The following is a 5,167-nucleotide window of genomic DNA, read 5'->3' on the forward strand; positions in this document are numbered from 1 at the left end:
TTTCAGGTGAAGAACCTCTACAAATTGGATGTATAAGATTGTGCAACATTAAGCACAAAAAAAGAGAAGGGGAAAAACCAAGACATCGTTGAATTGTGGCATAGAAGATTTGGTCACTTGCACCACGGAGCTTTGAAGATCATGCATCATATTTTTACAGGATTTCCCAAGGGTGCAGTAGAGTAGAGAGATACATGCAAAGGGTGTACATTGGGGAAGTACACTAAAGCCACCTTTCATGATAAGGATAGTCTAGCGCAAGTGATCCTTGAAAGAGTTCACTCAATTGTGTGTGGACCGTTCTCGACAACCTCCCCAACCAAGAATAGGTATTATGTAATATTTGTAGATGATTTCTCACGTAAGTACTCGATTTTCTTCATGCCAAAGAAATATCAAACGTTCTCTAAATTTTTTGAATTTAAAGAACTTGTTGAGAAAGACACTGGCAGAAAAGTGAAGGCTGTTAGGAACGATAATGGTGGAGAATATGTGTCGAATGAATTCAAAAACATTTGTGCATCAAAAGGAATTTGACGGGAGTTAATAGAACCCATAACCCATACCATAATGGTGTGGTTGAAAGTAATAACCGAAGTATTGTGGGAGTTGCATGAGCGATGTTACATGATCAGGGCCTACCATTGCACTTGTGGTCTGAAGCATGAAACACAAATGTATATGTGCATAAAATGAGTCCTCATCGTATTCTTGGGATGAGTACACCAGGAGAAGCTTTTTCAAGTAAGAAACTAAATGTGGAACACTTCAAGATCATTGATTCATCAGTCTACTATCATGTTACCAAAGGTGCAAGGAAAAAGCTAGAACGGACAACTGAGTTTTGCATATTTGTGGGGTACACTAATACACCTCACAACAATTGGGTGTACTTGCCATCTTGCAAGATGACAATGGTTCGTAGAGATGTGAAGTTTGATGAAGAGAAGGCCATGAGATGTTTCCTTGAGAGGGAGCTTCAGTTACATGCACATGAGGAGCTTTTAGCTCCAAAGGAACAACCTCAGGATGATGTGGAGCAGCCACATGCAGAGGAGCAAAGAGTGGAAGCACCCACTCATGTAGAGACTTCTAGAGATGGAAGGAAACACACCAGAGAGGCTGAAAAATTGATGCATGATGTTAGATAGGATTTGGGAGCACCCACATCACAATGCAAGCATAGGAGGTCACCCGATCGATACACTAAATACATGGATCTGATGAGAAAGAGTGTAGAGATTGAGCCATCCTCATTCGAGGAAGTAGTGAAACAACCAGTATGGGTTGATGCCATGGTAGAGGCGTATGACTCCATTATCAGAAACAATGTTTGGGAATTGGTCCCAAGACTAGCAAACAAGTCAGTGGTGAGTTCCAAATGGCTTTACAAGGTAAAGCAAGCACCATATGGGAGTGTGGAGAAACACAAGGCCAAATTTATGGCCAAAGGGTTCTCTCAGGTGGAGGGAATCGATTATGAGGAGACCTTTACTCTAGTAGCAAGGTACTCTTCAATCAGATCTATTCTAGCACTTTCAGCACAGATGGGATAGAAGATACATTAGATGGATGTGAAGATAGCATTCCTCAACGAAGTGGTTGAGGAAGAGGTGTACTTTGAGCAGTTAGAAGGATTTGAGACCTTCAACAGAGAGTCACATGTGTGCAGACTCAATCAAGCGTTATATGGATTGAAACAATCACCCCATTCTTGGTACACTAGGATTGATAGTTATTTCACGAGGTTGGGCTTCATCAAAAGTGAAGCAGATGCGAACCTTTACCATATTGTGGTTGAAGGTAAATTGTTGATTATAATATTGTATGTCACTGATTTAATTATAATAGGTGGTGAGAAGCTGGTCAAATCTTGCAAAGAGGATCTTGCAAGAGAATTCGAGATGAAGGATCCGAGACTCATGCATTATTTCCTTAGTTGATCTGAATTGGATCCATGAAGATAATCAAGATGCCATGACTGTATTCAAATCAGGACAAAACTTCGAATTCAAGAGTACAGAGCGATTAGGAAGACCTCTAAATAGTGGCAGTTGGCAGCCAGCGAGGAACGACGAGGACCTCGGTCAAAGCGTGCTGACCGAGGTCCATGGAGACCGCGCAGGAGGTGAAACTAGCACTTGTGAAGCCCAGATCAGGAAAAGGAGGCAGTTTCTGATGCGCGATTGGCAAAACCCTCGAGAAGGAGAGGCCCCGAGCGCTCAGTCGCATGAGAGCCGGGAAAACCATGGGAAAAAGCACTAAAGGCTAAAGGCGGGACCCGTGGTCCAAAAATGGTGGTATTTATCGGGGGCAACCTTGGGCTGTAAGCGGATTTGGAGAAAAACGAGCGATTCCACTCAGTGACCGACACGTGGTAGGTGGAGGACAGAGTAAACTGCTGCTCATCATGCGCTAACAGTTGAGCAAGTCAACTGCGTGAAATGAGCAAATGGCGTCGGATCTGGCGGCTCTAGATCTAACGACTGAGATCACGCCTGATGGGGGAACCAGAATTAACAGGGGATTAAGCCGCGATGTATAAGGATTTGAGGTCCGATTTAACCGTTGAGGTGGCAGACGAGTCATTTCCCGACGTAACCGAAGAACCGAACCGATGAGGAAAAGCTGGCGCAATTCGCAAAAGGACAAGTGGCCACTCCCTGTGAGCCATTGATGATGACATAGAAGACAGAGAATTCCAAGTGAACAACAGCAGACGATCCGATAGAGGAAGGAAGTGGAATCGAGCAGTCATGAGAACAATTGGCTTCAAAGCCATGAACAGACAGAACAGAAGACACGAAGAGAGGAAGACGAAAAATGAAAACAGAGAACAAAGAGACAGTGAAGCAAAGAGCAGAAAGACGGAGAGCCGAGCTGACCTGCAGCATAAGGCAACATTGAGCCATCCCTAAGAGTATTTGTTGGGGAACTGAGCATTACATTGGGCTCCTCCCATTAAAGACCAAAGAGGTCAAAAGCTGGTAAGGCAAAGATTCTGTGTACTCTAGTGGCTTGGGGAATCCAAGAACCACTCTGCCAAGAAATTATGTTTCAGGAGACTCAGGTTGAGCTCCTCATTGTAATTCTCTACTTTAAAGACACAATAAAAGAAGGCCACCACTGAAAGCTGGACCAGAGACGTAGCCCTGGAGGATAGGGTGAACTCCTTATTAATTGTTGTGTTCTTGTTTTTGCTTACTATGTTTCTCTGTTGTTTTCTATTTCCAGTGTCTGTTTATTTTGAAATCTGATCGATCCGTTGCCTAAAATAACATAGACACACACCAACACATGAGTTTGTAATACCTTCATTCATTAATCAAGTAACTGAAGTCACTCAAGGGTGATTTTCAGATCAAGTGGTACCTGAGCTCTAGGCTGTAAAGGTTAGACAAGCTTGTGTTGGTTTAGCTGTTGAATGCTAACTAGATCAAAGCTCAAATTAGGGGAAGGAGAGTTGGTTGAAACTAATCCTGAAATTGGGAGAGTCTATCCTTCGAAGACAATGTCAGAGGAAGGTTCTATGGGGCCAAACCCTTAATTCATAGAAAGTTTCCTATCCATAAAGTCCTTGGTAGAAGAAATGTATAGGGAATTTAGAAAACATAAGGATGAAAGCTCCTCAAGCTCTAAACAAGACAAAGAAGAAGATGAGTCTCACTTCCATGACCACTCCAAAGGAAAAGGGAAAGAGGAAAGCTTCGTCACACCTCCTAATAGCCCTATGCATAACAAGAAAGCATCTTTGATCAAACTAGATGTTAAATTTGATCTACCTATATATGATGGAGAGTTAAATGCAAAAAAGTTGGACAATTGGATTAGACAAATTGATTTTTGTTGTAGAGTACAGAACATCGACTCAGATGAGAGCAAGATTCAGCTGGAAAGCCTACGCCTAGGGGGCACTGCTTTGATTTGGTGGGAAGGCAGGACCCAAGCTGACATAAAGAGACATGGTAAGACTATCTTTGTCTGGAATGAATTTGTTTCTACAATAAAAAAGCAGTTCTATCCATTGGCCTACATGCAACAAGCCATGATGAGTTGGCAAACAATTCGGCAGTTGAAAGGGAAAAGTGTGCAAGGGTACACTCAAGAATTCAGAAAGAGAGCATTGATTCTAGGAATCTCATTAGACTCACCAGAAACTCTTTTGAAGTACATTGGTGGTCTACACAGCTACATGAGGCATACCATCCTCATGTTTAATCCCACTAGTATAGATGAGGTATCTGTACAAGCTACTAATCTAGAAGCTAGAGGAAAGAATAGAAATCCAGAAGTTGGGGGACCATCCCAACCCACTGCAAGCAAGAGCAAGGAGAAAAGAAATCAGAAGTGGAAAGCAAGGAAGGCTAACACTGCACAGAAAAGAAAAGATTCATGCACTCACTGTAAAAAGGATGGGCATGATGATGAGCATTGTTGGATTCTGCATCCAGCGCTGAGACCTAAGAAATTCGAGGGCAGGAAGAAGAAGACTGCTACAGCTATTCAGAAAAATTTTGGGTCAGACTCAGGAGATGAAACAACTATTGCAGCCACAGGTATAAAATGTAAGAATTCTGAAGTATCTACTAGTAATTCTGCACAATCTATTATTGATGAAGAAAATGAGAGAAAAAGACATGAGCATTTCCATATTAGAGTTATTTCCAAACATCAAAAGATTTATACTTTGTTTGATAGTGGCTCACAAGTAAATCTAATTTCTGAAGCAATTGTAAAGAAATTGGGATTAGCAACTACACCTCACAAGAAGCCATACCCATTAGGATGGTTGAATGATAAAGCACAACTACAAGTGACTAGATAGTGCAAACTCAAGTTTTCTTTTGGGTCAGCATTTGTAGATGAGGTTGAGTTAGACATAATTCCTTTGGATATATGTGGAATTGTTTTAGGAAGTCCTTACTTGTATGATAGAAAAGCTATTTTCTATAGAGCTGAGAACAAGTATCTACTTGTCAAAGATGGAATCAAATACTTTGTAAGAGCTCATAAGCTCAAGAATAATTATACTCTCATAAACTCAGGGCAGATGAAACGAATGATAAATTCATGTAAACAATTCTTACTGATGGTTGTAAAGGAAAAGAAACTTGATAAAACCAATGTATTTGAGGGCTGTAATGCTAAACAACAAGCTGATTTAGAA

Source organism: Pinus tabuliformis, chromosome 4_2 (genome assembly GCF_031772625.1).
Source record: "Pinus tabuliformis cultivar Carrire ecotype Pingquan chromosome 4_2, CPIR1, whole genome shotgun sequence".
Lineage (NCBI taxonomy): Eukaryota > Viridiplantae > Streptophyta > Pinopsida > Pinales > Pinaceae > Pinus > Pinus tabuliformis.